At 46.4% G+C, this 18,415-nt stretch overlaps 1 non-coding gene across 1 annotated transcript; it reads left to right on the top strand.

Annotated features, from left to right (window-relative positions):
* The first annotated feature begins 353 nt into the window (after positions 1–353).
* On the top strand, positions 354–460 carry LOC118154257 (U6 spliceosomal RNA). The gene has a single exon (XR_004744142.3). It is a non-coding gene; the product is annotated as a U6 spliceosomal RNA (small nuclear RNA).
* The last annotated feature ends 17,955 nt before the right edge of the window (positions 461–18,415 follow it).

Consider the following 18,415-nt stretch of genomic DNA (forward strand, 5'->3'; position numbering starts at 1 on the left):
AGCCTAACATTTAACCTTTTATTTTTATTTTATTTTGTTTTATTTTTGAGACGGAGTTTTCGCTCTTGTTACCTAGGCTGGAGCGCAATGTCGCGATCTCGGCTCACCGCAACCTCCGCCTCTTGGGTTCAGGCAATTCTCCTGCCTCAGCCTCCTGAGTAGCTGGGACTACAGGCACGTGCCACCATGCCCAGCTAATTTTTTGTATTTTTAGTAGAGACGGGGTTTCACCATGTTTCAGGACGGTCTCGATCTCTTGACCTCATGATCCGCCCGCCTCGGCCTCCCAAAGTGCTGGGATTACAGGCTTGAGCCACCACGCCAGGCCTTAACCTTTTCAATTGTACAATTCAATGCTCACTTCAGCAGTACTTATGCTAAAATTCAAATGATACAGAGAAAATCAGCATGACTCCTTCTCAAGGATGACACTGTAATTTGAGAAGTGTTTCCATATTTAAAAAAAAATTTTTTTTAAGTGTACAACTCAGCCATATGCAGTGGTTCTCACCTGTAATCCCAGGGTTTTGGGAGGCCCAGGAGGGAGGCTCACTTGAGGCCAGGAGTTTGAGACCAGAATGAGCAACACCGGGAGAACCTGTCTCTACCAAAAAAAAAATTAAAAATTAGGTGGGCATGGTGGCAAGTGCATTTAATCCTAGCTGCTCAGGAGGCTGAGACAGGAGGATCGCTTGAGCCCAGAATTTTGTGGTTACAGTGAGCTATGATCATGCCACTACACTCTGGCTAGGGTGACAGAGAGAGACCTTGTTTCTAAAAAAAAAAAAAAAGTTATCGAATAGTGTATAATTTTCTGTTCAGATCTAGATTTACAAAGAAAAAAATTTTGTAGTTTTTAGTATATTTGCAAAGTTGTGCCACCATCATCACTAATTCCAAAAAATTTTTTCTCATCTCCCCAAAATACCCTGCAATCCACAGCAGCTTCTCCCCATTTCCCCTTTCCCCCACCCCCTGGCAAATATGAGCCATAAAGACTCTCTCTATATATAGCTTTGCCTATTCTTGATATGTCATATAAATGAAATCACACAATCTGTGGCCTTTTATGTCAAGCTTATTTCACTTAGCATGCTGTTTTCAGGGTTTATGTGTGGTGTGGCATGTAATAGGACTTCATTCCTTTTTATTGATGAATATAATATTCCATTTTTATTGATGAATAATATTCCATTGTATGGATATACCACATTTTGTTTATCCATTCATCAGCTGAGGGACATTTGGGTTGTTTGCTTTTTGGCTATTGTGGATAATGCTGCTATAAACATTCTTGTACAAGTTTTTGTGTTAATGTATATTTTCATTCTCTTGGATACTTTTTTTTTCTTTTGAGACAAAGTCTCACTCTGTCACCTAGGCTGGAGTACAGTGGTGTAATCTCAGCTCACTGCCACCTCCGCCTGCCAAGTTCAAGCAATTCTCTTGTCTTAGCCTCCCAAATAGCTGGGATTATAGACGTGCATCACCACGCCTGGCTAATTTTTGTATTTTAGTAGAGACAGGGTTTTGCGATGTTGGCCAGGCTGGTCTCCAGCTCCTGACCTCAAGTGATCTGCCTGCCTTGGCCTCCTAAAGTGCTGGGATTCCAGGCTTGCGCTACCGAGCCTGGCCCATAAATATTTTTGTATAGGGGTGATTTCAGCTTAACATTAGTAGAAAACAATTTTATTTTTATTTTTATTTTTTTGAGATGGAGTTTTGCTCTTATTGCACAGGGTGGACTACAGTGTTGCTATCTTGGCTCACTGCAATCTCTGCTTCCCAGGTTCAAGTGATTCTCCTGCCTCAGCCTCCTGGGTAGCTGGGATTACAGGCACCTGCCACCACTCCCAGATAATTTTTTGTATTTTTAGTACAGATGGGGTTTCACCATGTTGGCCAGGCTGGTCTTCAACTCCTGACCTCAGGTGATCCACCTGCTTTGGCCTCCCAAAGTGCAGATTATAGGCGTGAGCCACCATGCCTGGCCAAAAAAAGTTTCATAAATTTCTTTTCATTTGAGCTATTTTGTAATAGAATGAATGACTGTCTGCTTCAATGGGACTATTTAATTCTACAAATATTATGCCAAGCACTGTTTTTTCTTTTCCATTTGGTAATTTTTTTCCTTTTAGTTGACATGTAATAATTGTACATAATTATGGGATTCAGATTGATACTTTTTTTTTTTTGAGACCGTCTTGCCTTGTCTCCCATGCTGGAGTACGGTCCACAATTAGGGCTCCTTGCAGCCTTGAGCTCCCAGTCTCCAGCAATCCTCCCACCTCAGCCTCCTGAGTAGTTGGGACCACAGGTGTGTGCCAGCATGCCCAGCTAATTTTTATATTTTTAGTAGAGATGGGATTTTGCCATGTTGGCCAGACTGGTCTCAAACTCCTGACCTCGGGTGATCTGCCCACCTCGGCTTCCCAGAGTGCTGGGATTACAAGCATGAGCCATCGTGCCTGGCCCATTATAAATTCTGAATACAAATCCTGTGTTGCACATATGATTTGTAAATATTTTCTCTTTGTGTTTTGGACACAATACTTTTTGTGAGAGAAAGATATTGAATTAACATTTACTGAGCACCTACTATGTGCTAGGCATCGTAGTGGATTACTGGAGGAATAGGGGTAAGTTAGAGTCCCTATCCTCAAGAGAGGTTTCCTGGGGGAGGGGTGAAGTTTGGACACTACTGTCCACACTACAGGCAGAAATTTTTTGTAGTGATGGGGTCTCATGTTGTCCAGGCTGGTCTCGAGCTCTTGGGCTCAGGCAATCCTCTGAGCCACAGTAAGGTAGAAGAAGGGAATGTAGGCTGGGTGCCGTGGTTCACGCCTGTAATCCCAGCACTTCGGGAGGCTGAGGTGGGTGGATCATGATGTCAGAAGTTCAAAACCAGTCTGACCAAGCTGAAACCCTGTCTCTACTAAAATACAAAAATTAGCCGGGCGTGGTGGCACATACCTGTAATCCCAGCTACTCGGGAGGCTGAAGCAGAGAACTGCTTGAACCCGGGAGGCAGAGATTGCGGTGAACCAAGATTGCACTACTGCACTCCGGCCTAGGTGACAGAGCAAGACTCCCTCTCGCAAAAAAAAAAAAAAAAAAAAAAAAAAAAAAAAAAAAAAGGAGGAAGAAGAAGAAGAAGGAAATGTAGAGCCCAGTGGTTACTGTAAGGACTTAGGAGTCAGTTTGTCTGGTCCCACCTATAGCACTTACCACCTGCATGTCCTTGGGCAAGTTACTTGATCTCTCAGTACCTCAGTTTCTTCATTGGCAAAATTAGGGCTGCAATAATGCCCAGGAAGGGCTGGGGGCTACTACATGAGAGGGTGTAGGTGGTGAATGGAAACCACTAATGTTAGCTACTGTGTTCTTATTTATTTGTGAGCAACATTGTTCTGTGGCAGTCAGGGGACGCTACCCTCCATCTCCTGGAGGAGATGTCATTGGAGCTGGACCCTCAAAGCCTGGAAAGGCTTCCAGAAGCCGAGATGGGGGCATTGAAGGGTGGAAGCTGCTCTTTAGAACCATATATATGCCGGGCACCATGGCTCACGCCTGTAATCCCAGCACTTTGGGAGGCCGAGGCGGGTGGATCACGAGGTCAAGAGATGGAGACCATCCTGGTCAACATGGTGAAACCCCGTCTCTACTAAAAATACAAAAAGTTAGCTAGGCATGGTGGCACATGCCTGTAGTCCCAGCTACTCAGGAGGCTGAGGCAGGAGAATTGCCTGAACCCAGGAGGCGGAGGTTGCAGTGAGCCGAGATCGCACCATCGCACTCCAGCCTGGGTAATGAGCAAAACTCCGTCTCAAAAAAAAAAAAAAAAGAACCATATATTTTGCCTCAAACCATATCTTCTTCCCCCAAAGAGAGAAGTTTTCTTGTCTGTTTCTCGCTCCATCCCCTCCCCTCTTCATCCTGCGCTGTCCTCTCACCAAGTCTTTCTTCCTTTTCCCTCTCTGTCCTTCTCACCTGCCGGAGGATTCTGTGGGCCGCTCTGGTGTCCTTGGCCTTATAAAGTCACAGACACCTGGGTCATGGACTGCTGCTCTAAGGCTGCAGGGTCACCTTTGGCCCCTCGATGGGGACTTTGCACCCCACTCAAAACAGAAGCAGGATGCTCTCTGGGGGATTTTTGCCCCCTGCAGTCTAGTGCCCTGGTGCCAGTGCTCAGGGAATGAATGTAGTGCTGGGTCACTTCCAGTACAAATTATTGAGCAGTTTTCTGTGTGGACATCAGGCCTGTGTTGAGACAACAGCTCTGCCAGCTTAAGCTTGTTCCGTGAATAATTTACTGCCAGAGAAATGGGAGTTAAATGAGCCAGGAGGCATATTTTGCATGAACTTTGGGGGTACCTCTCACAGCAATTCATGTAATTTGTCCAGGGAGATACTAAAGCTGTCTGAATTCTAATGTCCTGCCTGCCATGCTGACCCTTTGGATCCATTTTATTACCATGGTTGGCTTTGATTTATGTTTATTTTTTTGCTTTGGTTTCTCTTCTGAACTCATGACCAGAATGGTGGTGCATGTGGAAAATGCTCTGTGAGGAATTAGGTACCCAGGTATGCTTGTGCAAGGAAACAGCTGCAGCTGTTGGTTTTCTCAGCTTGACAGGATTGGGACGTCTTGTGGCAAAACTGCCCTTTTCTAAGTGGCTGGCTACTGTGCATGTGCAGGGCCAGCACCATGGATGTGTGACCCGTGCAGGTGAGCAGGGCCCCATGTTTAGAAGGACCCCCTGCTTGATTTAACACTCTGCTGTTACCATTTAGACAAGATAGGTTTGCTTTTGTTGCCCAGGCTGGAGTGCAGTGGCACAATCTCAGCTCACTGCAACCTCTGCCTCCCGGGTTCAAGGGATTCTCCTGCCTCAGCCTCCCAAGTAGTTGGAATTACAGGTGCTGGCCACCATGCCTGGCTAATTTTTGTATTTTTCAGTAGAGACGAGGTTTCAACATGTTGGCCAGGCTAGTCTCGAACTCCTGACCTCAGGTGATCCAACCGACTCTGCCACCCAAAGTGCTGGGATTACAGGCATAAGCCACTGTGCCCAGCCCGGTGAACTTTAAACTTATTCTTTTTTTTTTTTTTTTGAGATGGAGTCTTGCTCTGTTGTCCAGGCTGGAGTGCAGTGGTGATCTCCGCTACCCACAACTTCTGCCTCCTGGATTCAAGTGATTCTCCTTCCTCAGCCTCAAGGGTCGCAGGAATTATAGACGTGTGCCACCACACCCAGCTAATCTTTTGATTACAGCTGGGAATACAGGCACCTGCTACCACGCCTGGCTAATTTTCGTATTTTTAGTAGAGACAGGGTTTCACCATGTTGGCCTGGCTGGTCTCAAACTCCTGACCTCAGGTGATCTGTCCACATCGGCCTCCCAAAGTTCTGAGATTACAGGCATGAGCCACCATGCCCAGCTGGAGTCACACATTTTATGCTGGTTCCTGACAATTCTATAACCAGCCCTGAGTGTGTGCTGTGGTCCCCATTCCCAGTTCTTTATGTTGAATCTAGGTGATCTGCCAAGTTCATTCTGTCCTTTCTGGGGCCATCCCAAAATCTATAAAGGAGGCTATGGTAACCCCGTCCAAGTGTCTCAGGCCCACCAGCCAAGATATCTGAAAACACACATAAATAAAGTGTTTGTTAAAAAAAAAAATCAGTTGCTGCCAGGCTCAGTGGCTCATGCCTGTAATCCCAGCACTTTGGGAGGCCAAGGCGGGTATAAGAAACATGGCTGTGCTTTGGTCAAGAATAGGCTGAGGCAGGACGTTTCCATCCTGCGTGATTCAGTGAGGTTTGTAGCACAGGCATACAACTCCACATATTATCACAGCCATATAGCCATAACATTGAAAGGCCATCCCTTGGCCCTATGCAGCTGTTGTCTTCAAAGGTATAATTGCCCTGCTGACACTGTACAGGTGCTCACATCCAGAGAAAGAGTCAAAGCTGTCCATCTTGCAGATGGACAGGAGGGAGCCAGGACCCAACTTGTCTGGCTCATGCCCAGAGAGAGAAAGAGTTAAGCTGCTAACCCTGAAGGCAAGGAAAAGCCAGCCATGCAGCTGCATGTTTTAGCTGCCATACTAAGCAGCTGAGACAGGGAGGACAGTGTGAGAAAGTTGTTAATGAAAACTGCTGCTGAATGAAATAATCTTTCACCTGCTTGCGGCCCCCAGAGTATTCTTTTTTTCTTTCTTTCTTTCTTTCTTTCTTTTTTGTAGGTAGATGATCCTTCTTACATGCTGCTGGAGTATTCTTCCTGCTCATCCACTCACTCCCCTCGGACCTCAGCTTGACAATTGGCGTAGTCATGGACCTAACAGCAGGCAGATCACCTGAGCTCAGGAGTTCAAGACCAACCTGTTGCTGGACACGGTGGCTCGTGCCTGTAATGCCAGCACTTTGGGAGGCTGAGGCGGGCAGATCACGAAGTCAGGAGTACGACACCAGCCTAGCCAATGTGGTGAAACCCTGTCTCTACTAAAAATACAAAAATTAGCCGGGCACAGTGGCGGGCACCTATAATCCCAGCTACTTGGGAGGCTGAGGCAGGAGAATCCCTGGAACCTGGGAGGTGGAGGTTGCAGTGAGCTGAGATCACACCATTGCACTCCAGTCTGGGTGACAGCCTGAGGCAGGAGAATCACTTGAACCCAGGAGGCGGAGGTTGCAGTGAGCTAAGATCAGGATACTGCACTCCAGCCTGGGCAAAAAGAGTGAGACTCCATCTCAAAAAAAAAAAAAAAAAAAAGACCACCTTGCCCAAGATGGTGAAATCCCATCTCTACCAAAAAGAAACAAAAATTAGGCCTGGCTTGGTGGCTCACGTCTGTAAACCCAACACTTTGGGAGGTCAAGGAGGGCCGATCACGAGATCATGAGACCAGCCTGGCCAACATGGTGAAACCCCATCTCTACTAAAAATACAAAAAATTAGCTGGGCATGGTGGTTCATGCCTGTAGTCCCAGCTACTTGGGAGGCTGAGGCAGGAGAATTGCTTGAACCCAGGAGATGGAGGTTGCGGTGAGCTGAGATTGTGCCATTGCACTCCAGCCTGGGTAACAAGAGCAAAACTCTGTCTCAAAAAAAAGACAGAACCTTCCTTTGTTAGGGGAGCTTGGCTGTCAGGCAACTATGCCACCTTGCTCCTGGCCAAATAAACCCTCCTTCCTCCTGTATTCGGTGTCTGAGATATCCGTTTCCTGCGGCAGCTCCTGTTACAGTACCACTGCGCTACACTCCAGCCTGGGCAACAGAGTGAGACCCTGTTCCCCCCCAAAAAAAAGAAAGAAAGAAAAGAAAAAAATCAGTTTAGTGTAGATATATTTCAAAATTCAAAAGGTACAGAAGGCCAGGCTAGGCAACATGGCAAACCCCCCTACTCTACAAAAAATACAAAAATTAGCTGAGCATCCAGGCTCAGGTGATCCTTCCACCTCAGCTTCTTGAGAACCTAGGTGTAGGTTGGTGCTCCCCTATTGTTCCCTAGTTTTCTTGTTCCTTTTCTGCAAAAGCAAGCACTGCTACCCATCTCTGGGCATCTTGCAAAAAGTCTATGCTTTGATGAAATATATGTACATATCTCCATATTTATTGTTCTTTACCAGATGGCAGGATAAGTTGTACACTATTTTGAACCTTCCTCTTTTCACCTAACTATGCATTATGTAAAGAATTCCAAGTCTTCATAGAAACCTACCTCATTATTTATTTGGTAACATTTTCCTGTTGTTGGATTTACTATAATTCATTTCATGGGTCCCTTATTGATGGCCGCTTAGGTTATTCCTTAACCTTTTCTTCAATAAGCAATGCTCTTAGAATAGGCTTGCCAGATTGAGCAAATTAAAATACAGGCTGCCCAGTTTTAAATTTGAGATTCAGTTTTTTAATTTGAAATCTCAATTTCGAATTTGAAATGCAGATAACAAGGAACACAGTAGAACCCCCTTATCCGTAGTGTCACTTTCTGGGATTTCAGTTACCCATGGTCAACGGCAGCCTGAAAACATTAAATGGAAAATTCCAGAAAGAAACAAATCATAATTTTTCAATTACATGCTGTTCTGACTACTGTGATGAAATCTCACCTGCCCACTGTGTCCTGCCTGGGACTTAAGTCACCCCTTTATCCAGTGTATTCATGCTGAATATGCTGTCGGCCTATTAGTCACTTTGTAGCTGTCTGGGTTATCAGATTGTCTACTTCAGTATTGCAGTGCTTGTGTTCCAGTAACCCTCAGTTTACTTAATGACCCCAAAGTGCAAGAGTAGTGATGCTGGCATATTGTCATAATTGTTCTATTTTATTATTGGTGTTGTTAATCTCTCTTACTGAACCTAATTTAGAAATTAAACTTTATCAAAGGCATGCATGGGGGAAAAAACATAGCATATAGAGGGTTTGCTACTATCTGCAGTTTCAGGCATTTACTTGGGGTCTTGGAAAGTATCCCCCCCAAGATAACAGGGGACTACTGTAATTCCTTAGTATAAACATGTTTCATACTCACGACCCAAGAGGGTAGGATATTTGAGGAGTAGTAATGCTAAACCAAATGTTGCTGTTTATCTGAAATTCAAATTTTGCAGAGAGACCTATATTTTGTCTGGCAACCCCATCCTAGAACAAAGCCTGGTACATAGTAGGAACTCAGTACAAATTCATTGAGACAGAGTGCTGTGGCTCAAAACCTTTGGGCACTTTGTGGGGCTGAAGTGGGAGAATTGCTTGAGCCTAGGAGTTTCAGACCAGCCTGGGCAACAAAGCGAGGCCCATCTCTACACCAAATTAGAATAAAAAATTAACCGGGCATGCTGGCATATGCCTGTAGTCCCAGCTACTTGGGAGGCTGAGGTGGGAGGATTGCTTGAACTCAGGAGTTTGAGGCTACAGTGAGCTGTGATTGCATACCTGCACTCCAGCTTGGGCAATAGAGACCCTGTCTCTAAAAGAAAAAAATAAAAATGAAGGAATCCGCCAGGTGTAGTGGCTCAGGCCTGTAATCCCAGCACTTTGGGAGGCCAAGGCGGGTGGATCACCAGGTCAAGAGATCAAGACCATCCTGACCAACATGGTGAAACCCTGTCTTTACTAAAAATACAAAAATTAGCTGGGCATGGTGGTTCGTGCCTGTAGTCCCAGCTACTTGGGAGGCTGAGACAGGAGAATTGCTTGAACCTGAGAGGCGAAGGTTGCAGTGAGCCGAGATCGCACCACTGCACTCCAGCCTGGTGCCTGGCAACGGAGTGAGACTCTGTCTCAAAAAAAAAAAAAAAAAAATGAATCCCACTCTTGAATGAAAGCCCATGAAGGCAGCTACTTTGTTATGTCCTCTGCTCTATCTTTGGTGCTTCGCAGGCATTCATTCAATACCTAAACAAATGCTGTAGTGAGTGTCTTCATGAATGCTTCATTTGGCCCATGGGAGAATATGTTCGTAGAATAAATTCATTTGTTTGAATGCCTGTTGGATTCTGCCAATTTGCCCCTCCCGAGGCCTCCAATGCTTCTTAGCCAAGTTGTTCAATTGTATTCCTGCTGTCACCTGAAGTCATTTAACCTTTGGGGAACTTCCTCCTTGAGGCTACCCTAAATGGGGTTCAGAAAGGAACTGAAAGTGCCAACCCCATTATACCACCCCTTTTTGCCTCCTCTATCAATCCACGCTAGGAAATGAGGAATTTTAGATGCAAATGGCAGGACATAACATCTGGCTCATCAGAGCTCCAGACTGTCTTGTCCCCAGAGGTGCCAAGGAGCCCAGTGGGCTCTGCGGCTCCTGATGATGAATGTTCATGTGGGTTGAGCCATCCCAGTGGCTCGCTGGGTTCACTGTCCACCTGACTCCAGTCTTAAAATCTGTCACCAGCCCAGGACACTTTAATCATCCTAATGAGTCTGTAACTGAGTGCATGCTTCAGCACCTCCCAAGGGAAAGTCGGTTCTCCTTCTTTCCCCAGCCAACCCCAGCACATGTGGTCTCTGTTTGCCAACCACAGAGATGCAGGTGGAGGAGGAGCTGAGGTTACACGGAGCAGAGGGGACACAGGGTTCAGCCTTTTGAACTAGGAATTGAGAAGCTTGGATCTGAGTCCCTATTTCACCACTTCCTGTATTAGCTTGATGACCTTGGACAAGTTACTTAACCTCTCTGAGCATCAGTTTCCTCTGTCCATTGTTCAGTGGACAGCATGGACACACTGGACAAAGGGGTGACTTAAGTCCCAGGCAGGACACAGCAGGAAGGTGTGAGATTTCATCACACTATTCAGAACAGCATGTAATTTAAAAATTATGAGGTATTTCTGGGATTTTCCATTTATTTTACTACATTTATTTCTGTAGTAAAATGGGGCTAATAGCCCTGAACTATTATATTTTTCCTCTTTTTTTTTTTTGAGACGGAGTTTCACTTTTGTTACCCAGACTGGAGTGCAATGGCGCGAGATCTTGGCTCACCGCAACCTCTGCCACCTGGGTTCAAGCAATTCTCCTGCCTCAGTCTCCTGAGTAGCTGGGACTACAGGCGCGCACCACCACGCCCAGCTAATTTTTGTATTTTTAGTAGAGACGGGGTTTCACCTCGACGAGGATGGTCTCGATCTCTTGACCTTGTGATCCACTTGCCTCAGCCTCCCAAAGTGCTGGGATTAAAGGTGTGAGCCACCGCGCCCGGCCTGAACTATTATCTTATGGGTTCGTCATGAAATGAAATCAATAACTTAAGGGGAAAAGGGTGTATAAGTTATGAAGCATTCTATAATTCTTTTTTGTTGTTGTTTGTTTGAGTTGGAGGTACTCTCTTGTTGCCCAGGCTGGAGTGCAATAGCACGATCTCAACTCACTGCAGCCTCCGCCTCACGAGTTTCAGTGATTCTTCTGCCTCAGCCTCTGGAGTAGCTGGGATTACAGGTATGTGCCACCACGCCTGGCTAATTAGTAGAGACAGGGTTTCTCCATATTGGTCAGGCTGGTCTTGAACTCCTGACCTCAGGTGATCTGCCTGCTTTGGCCTCCCAAAGTGCTGGGATCACAGGTGTGAGCCACCGCACCTGGCAAAGCATTCTATGTAAAATACTTTGGGGTTGAGAGTGTAGTTGGCAGATGGTCTTAATTGGCTTCTAAGTTATTGTTGTTGTTATTATTATTATTATTTTGAGACGGAGTTTCACTCTTGTTACCCAGGCTGGAGTGCAATGGCACGATCTCGGCTCACCGCAACCTCCGCCTCCTGGGTTCAGGCAATTCTCCTGCCTCAGCCTCCTGAGTAGCTGGGATTACAGGCAGGCGCCACCATGCCCAGCTAATTTTTTTTGTATTTTTAGTAGAGACGGGGTTTCACCATGTTGACCAGGATGGTCTCGATCTCTTGACCTCATGATCCACCCTCCTCGGCCTCCCAAAGTGCTGGGATTACAGGCTTGAGCCACCACGCCCGGCCTACTGTTATTATTATTTGTACTAGCGTGTCTTCAAAATTTATTTCCCCCCACCCCACCCCGAGACGGAGTTTCGCTCTTGTTGCCTAGGCTGGAGTAGTACAATGGTGCTATCTCGGCTCACTGCAACCTCTGCCTCCTGGGTTCAAGCTATTTTCTACCTCAACCTCCAGAGTAGCTGGGATTACAAGCATGTGCCACCACACTGGACTAATTTTTGAATTTTTAGTAGAGATGGGGTTTCACCATGTTGGTCATGCTGGTCTTGAATTCCTGACCTCAGGTGATCACCTGCCCGGACTCCCAAAGTGCTGGGATTACAGGCGTGAGCCACCACACCCCGTCCAAAATTTCTATCCAGTAGGGCATAAAGGGCGACAACATGGAGGGTAAAAGGGGGGCTTGGTGTTTACAAAAGACTGGGGAACAGTATTAATCAATAGTGCCCATCAAAGTCAGGGGGCGGGGCTGGTTGGAGTCAGGCAAGCCTCTCTAAACCATCTTTTGGTGATCCCATTGTCTCTTCCCAGGACTAGGAATTGGGGTCCTGCTCCACTGGGGTCCTCTTTCTCTATGTAGAAGCCTCTCTTCAAGCTGTTCATGGAAACAGGCCATACTAACTCCATTAGCTTCTGAAAACCTGCTATTCTAAGGAGGCAGCTGTCCAACCTAATTTAAGATGGGGCTTCTCCTACATTCTCTTGCAGTTTAAGAAGCCAGTTTTCTCGGCACCCTTGAGGAAGGGAGAGTCTTCCCAGAAGTGGCTGGAAGCAGAAGAAGTGCTGAGCCCTGGGGCTCCGGAGGGTGGGTCATTCTTACATCAGTGAATGTTGAAGAGAAGGTCCTGACCCACCCCATCCCTGCCTTCCAGCTCTGGGGTGTGGCTCTGAACTCCTTTTCCCCTCTAAAGTAAATGGAAAGGTGGCAAATCACTGTGTGTGTGTGTGTGTGTGTGTGTGTGTGTGTGTGTGTGTGTGAGAGAGAGAGAGAGAGAGAGAGAGAGAGAGAGATGCAAAAAGCATCACTGACCTGGCCTAGAGGGGCCCCTTTCTGGTAGTACCACTGAGTTTTATCATTGTGTGAAATGGCAGCGAGCTGCAAATTAAGAATAACTTTCAGCCAGGCTCGGTGGCTCATGCCTATAATCCCAGCACTTTGGGAGGGCAAGAAGGGTGGATCACGAGGTCACGAGATCGAGACCATCCAGGTCAACATGGTGAAACCCCGTCTCTACTAAAAATACAAAAATTAGCTGGGCATGGTGGTGCACACCTGTAGTTCCAGCTACTCGGGAGGCTGAGGCAGGAGAATTGCTTCAACCCAGGAGACGGAGGTTGCGGTGAGCCAGGATCACGCCATTGCACTCCAGCCTGGGAAACAACAGTGAAACTCCGTCTCAAAAAAAAAAAAAAAAAAAAAAAAAAAAGAATAACTTTCAACGTGTCCTTTCAGTGTCAATTACCCCCAAAAGCATCATGTTACCCCTTTGCAGAGCGGCTGCTGGCTGCCCTGTGGAGATGCCTTTGCCAGTTGTTGGGCCTCACACCCAGAGGTGGAAAATACACAAGACTGAAAATGGGTTTGTCTAGACTGCTTAGGTGGTGGGAGGAATTTCCTAAGTGGAGAAAACAAACGGACCTAATGAAAGCAGATCCAACCCAGCTTATCTCACATTGTTCCGCACCTGGGGCAGAAAAAAAATCGGGACTCTAACAAAGCAGGGAAGTGAGAGGCAGTGTTTGGATGCTGGAAAAACTTAGTATACTGTTATAGCATGGGCCTGGATGCCTCTACTCCAGAAAGGGAAAGGTAACGCACCCAGCAGAGGAAGCCTCTGTAGTTTGGACAGGGATGACTGGCTCCCAGCATGGCAGGCGGCAGCACACCAGTGTTTCCTCACCAGCACTCTCACTTCCCTGGGATTTTGGGATTGGAGAACTGTTCTGCTCCTTTCAGGGTTCTGTCCCAGGCACAGGAACTAGGTAAGTAAAAGGAAGTGAAAACTTTCCCCCTCCCAGCACCCCCAGATCCTTCTGTCCAACTACAGTTTGAAAGTTTGGGGACCTGGGCTGGGAGCAGACTCCATCTCAAACAAACAAACAAAAGTTTGGGGGAAGCTGTGAATTTTTTCACAAAGTGTGAGCTCTGCTTTGCTTAAGCTCCACTAGCCTCCTCTTTTTTTTTTTTTTTTTTTTCCAGAGATGGAGTCTTGTTCTGTTGCCCAGACTGGAGTGCAGTGGTGTGATCTTGGCTCACTGCAACCTCCACCTCCTGGGTTCAAGTGATTCTCCTGTCTCAGCCTCCTGAGTAGCTGGGACTATAGGTACATGCCACCACACCAGGCTACTTTTTGTATTTTTAGTAGAGATGGGGTTTCACCTGTTGGTTAGGCTGGTCTCAAACTCCTGACCTCAAGTAATCTTACCACCTCGGCCTCCCAAAGTGCTGGGCTTATAGATGCTAGCCACCGCACCCAGCCCACTAGCCTCCTTTCTATTTCTGGAAGCTGCCTTCCTACCTCAGGGCCTTTGTACCTGCTGTTCTCCTCACCAGGCTCTTGGAGAGGCTCCCCTTCAGCTAAAGTCCCTTTCTCAAAGAAGCATTCTCTGGCCCTGCTTCTAAAATACAATTCCCATCTCCAACCCCACAACTTCTCTCATGTCTAGGAGCTGGAACATAAGGTCCAGTGAACAGGGATCTCTGTCATGTTTTGCTCATTGATTTGTCTCCAACACCTAGCACAGTGCCCAGCGCATTGTTGATACTCACTACAGCTTGTTTGAATTAACGTTGGATGAATGAATGAATGAATGGCCATAGCCATTACCGCTATTGTCAGGGCTCAGAAAGTAATACTCCCAAAATAGGGCGCTTTGGCATGCTGAGCACTTTGAATGAAAGGAGAATAGAAGGCTTCAGAGGCAAAGTCTGCCTGACTTTCTCCTCCCTCCTGTCTTCCACCCCTTTTTCTCCCCTGAAATGAGTCATAGGATCAGAATTTCTCTTCCCCATGGCAGCTCATAGAGGCTAGAACCCCTCTCTCCCAAAGCAAGAAATACTTAGAAAGGTCAAGGCCGGGCGCGGTGGCTCACGCCTGCAATCCCAGCACTTTGGGAGGCCGAGGCGGGTGGATCATGAGGTCAAGAGATGGAAACCATCCTGGTCAACAAGGCAAAACCCCGTCTCTACTAAAAATACAAAAATTAGCTGGGTATGGTGGCGCCCGCCTGTAGTCCCGGCTACTCGGGAGGCTGAGGCAAGAGAATTGCCTGAACCCAGGAGGCAGAGGTTGCGGTGAGCCGAGACCGTGCCATTGCACTCCAGCCTGGGTAACAAGAGCGAAACTCCATCTCAAAAAAAAAAAAAAATTGTTTTCCCTGGGTCTGTGGGTCATTATTTCTGAAGGCAACTTTGATTAAATTCATTTGTTATTCTTTTGATTAAAAGAAAAGTTTGATTAAATTCATTTGTTATTCTTTTCTCTCGTTAATCTGTCTTTTGTTTTGAATGTCAGCCATGACCCTTATGATAGAAGGTGAGGAAAGATAGCACACCTTTCCACCCCATGCTACCAGACACCATCCTGTTTACTTATTGATCTGTGGCCAGATTGGAAGCTCTATGAGAGCAGAGATATTTCTGTCTTGTTTTCCAATGCTTATTATCAGTGCCTGCAAGAAGAGTGCCTGAAACATAAAAGATTATCAGAGTTTGTTGAATGAATGGTCCTGTTCAGGGACCATGTTTGTCACAGATAGATGGGTCCAGATTAAAGAGAATATGCTCTTTAGAAAAAAAAAAGTGTCTGGGTGTGGTGGCTCACGCCTGTAATCCCAGCGCTTTGGGAGGCTGAGGCCGGTGGATCACAAGATCAGGAGTTCAAGACCAGCCTGGCCAATATGGTGAAACCCCGTCTCTACTAAAAATATAAAAAATCAGCTGGGTTTGGTGGCACGTGCCTGTAGTCCCAGCTGCTTGGAAGGCTGAGGCAGGAGAATTGTCTGAACATGGGAGGCAGAGGTTGTACTAAGCCAAGACCATGCCACTGCACTCCAGCCTGGGCGACAGAGTGAGACTTCATCTCAAAAAAAGAAAAAAAAGGAGGAAACTGTTGATGCACAGATAGACTGGGGTTGTGGCAGAACTGTTCCCATTTTTTTATACTACAGCATGGATTTAGGGTTTCTATGGCTAAAATTTAAAAAATAGCTTAAATATGTTTGGGAATATATGAAGTCCTGGATAACAGAGTTTTCTGGTTAAAGGAGGGTTAACAAAAATCTTTTTTTTTTTTCATGCCAGATTTGGTGGCTCATGCCTGTAATCCCAGCACTTTGGAACACTAAGGTGGATGGATCACCTGAGGTCAGGAATTCGAGACCAGCCTGGCCAACATGGTGAAACCCCATCTCTACTAAAATATACAAAAACTCAAAAACTTAGCTGTGCGTGGTGGTGGGTGCCTGTAATCCCAGGTAGTTGGGAGACTGAGGAAGGAGAATTACTTGAACCTGGGAGGCAGAGGTTGCAGTGAGCTGAGATCGTGCCATTGAGCTCCAGCCTGGGCAACAAGAGTGAAACTTCAACCCCCAAAAAACAAAAACAAAAACAAAAAAAACAAGGAAACCTCTTCTTTTAGGATGCTTGTTGTAGGTTTTTGTTTTTTTTTTTTTAAGAGATGGTGTCTCACCATGTTGCCCAGGCTGGAGTGCAATGGCTATTCACAGGCACGATCCCACTACTGATCAGCACGGGAGTTTTGACCTGCTCTGTTTCCGACCTGGGCTGGTTCACCCCTCCTTAGGCAACCTGGTGGTTCCCCACTCCCGGAGGGTCACTGTACTGATGCCGAACTCAGTGCAGACACCCGATCGGCAATGCGCACTACAGCTCAGAACTCCTGGGCTGGATACTTCTTGATTCAGGATCAAGGGGCTTGCTTCGGAGTGATTATGTTTAGCATCAGCAATGATATACATAATATACATAATATACATGACAGCAAATATGTATATGATATTTGGGCTAATATCATAGTGATACCTAAGACTAAACCTGGACTTTACATTTGGGGAGAACAAAGTATTGGGTTGTTCAGCTTTTGTATTTCCAATTAAAAGGGAAGTACTAAAACAAAAAAAAAAATTTTTTTTTTTTGAGGCGGAGTTTTGCTCTTTTCACCCAGGCTGGAGTGCAATGGCACGATCTCGGCTCACCGCAACCTCTGCCTCCTGGGTTCAGGCAATTCTCCTGTCTCAGCCTCCTGAGTAGCTGGGATTACAGGCACGCGCCACCATGCCCAGCTAATTTTTTGTATTTTTAGTAGAGATGGGGTTTCACCATGTTGACCAGGATGGTCTCGATCTCTTGACTTCGTGATCCACCTGCCTCGGCCTCCCAAAGTGCTGGGATTACAGGCGTGAGCCACCGCGCCCGGACTCAAAAAAAATTTTTTTTTTTGTTAAAGATACGCATTGAAATGTGTCTGGTCAGCAGAGATTTGATTTTATTTTTTAAGAGATAGTGTCTCAGCCAGGCGTGGTGGCTCACGCCTGTAATCCCAGCACTTTGGGAGGGCGAGGCAGGTGCATCACCTGAGATCAGGGGTTTGAGGTCAGCCTGACCAACATGGTGACACCCTGTCTGTACTAAAAATACAAAAATTAACCGGGCATGGTGACGAGTAACTGTAATCACAGCTACTCAGGAGGCTGAGTCAGGAGAATCACTTGAACCTGGGAGGCAGTTTGCAGTGAACAGAGACAGGGCCATTGCACTCCAGCCTGAGCAACAAGAGCAAAACCCCATCTCCAGAAAAATAAAAAGAGAGAGAGAGAGTGAGACAGGGTCTAACTCTGCCACCCAGGCTGGAGTGCAGTAACACGATCACAACTCACTGCAGCCTTGAACTCTTGGCCTTAAGCAATCCTCCTGCCTCAGCCTCCAGAATAGCTGGGATTATTGATGTGAGCCACTTCACCCAACTGATAACAGGGATTTTATTGTACATCTGGATTATGCTTTGATACTGTAAAATTTTGAATCCGTAATAGTGGGTGACATATGTCATGCAGATACTATATGCCAGACATGATCCTGAGCTGTGTACATTTATTAACTCATTTAATTCTCACAGCAATCCTGTGTAGGTACTTCTGTTATCTTCCTTTTACAGATGAGAAAACTGAGGCTCAGAGATGTTAAGTAACTTGTCCAAGTTTACACAGTTAGGAAATAGCAGAATCAGAATTTGAATCCAGGAAGGCAGGACTAGGTGGGGTGGGGGCAGAGTTCAGACACTGGCTTCTCCACAGCTCTGCCTCCTTCAGCCACCACATTTAAAAAAAAAAAAAAAAAAAAGAATTTGAATCCACTTTCCAGAGCCTACATTATGCTCTTCTGCTGACGGTGACCAACTTGTCCCAGTTTGCACAAGACTTCCCCAATTTGGCCACTGAAGATCCTGTGTCCTGGGAACCCAGTCAGTCCTAGGCAACCCAAGATGGTTGGTTACTTTGGTCTCTCAAATACAACTCTTCAATGTCAGCTGTTTTGTAAATAAAGCCATAATTACCTCTAGCTTGTGTGGCATTCACTTCGCTACTCATTAACACAAGACAAAGGGGTTGTGAAAATGACCTTGTTAGGCTCTTGCTATTAAAGCAATGTTTGGGCCGGGGGCGGTGGCTAACACCTATAATCCCAGCACTTTGGGAGGCCAAGGCGGGTGGATCACTAGGTCAAGAGATCAAGACCATCCTGGTCAACATGGTGAAACCCCGTCTCTACTAAAAATACAAAAACAGCTGGGCCAGGTGGCGCATCCTGTAGTCCCAGCTACTCGGGAGGCTGAGGTAGGAGAATTGCTTGAACCCAGGAGGCGGAGGTTGCGGTGAGCCGAAATCGAGCCATTGCACTCCAGGCTGGGTAATAAGAGCGA

Source organism: Callithrix jacchus, chromosome 5 (assembly GCF_049354715.1).
Source record: "Callithrix jacchus isolate 240 chromosome 5, calJac240_pri, whole genome shotgun sequence".
Lineage (NCBI taxonomy): Eukaryota > Metazoa > Chordata > Mammalia > Primates > Cebidae > Callithrix > Callithrix jacchus.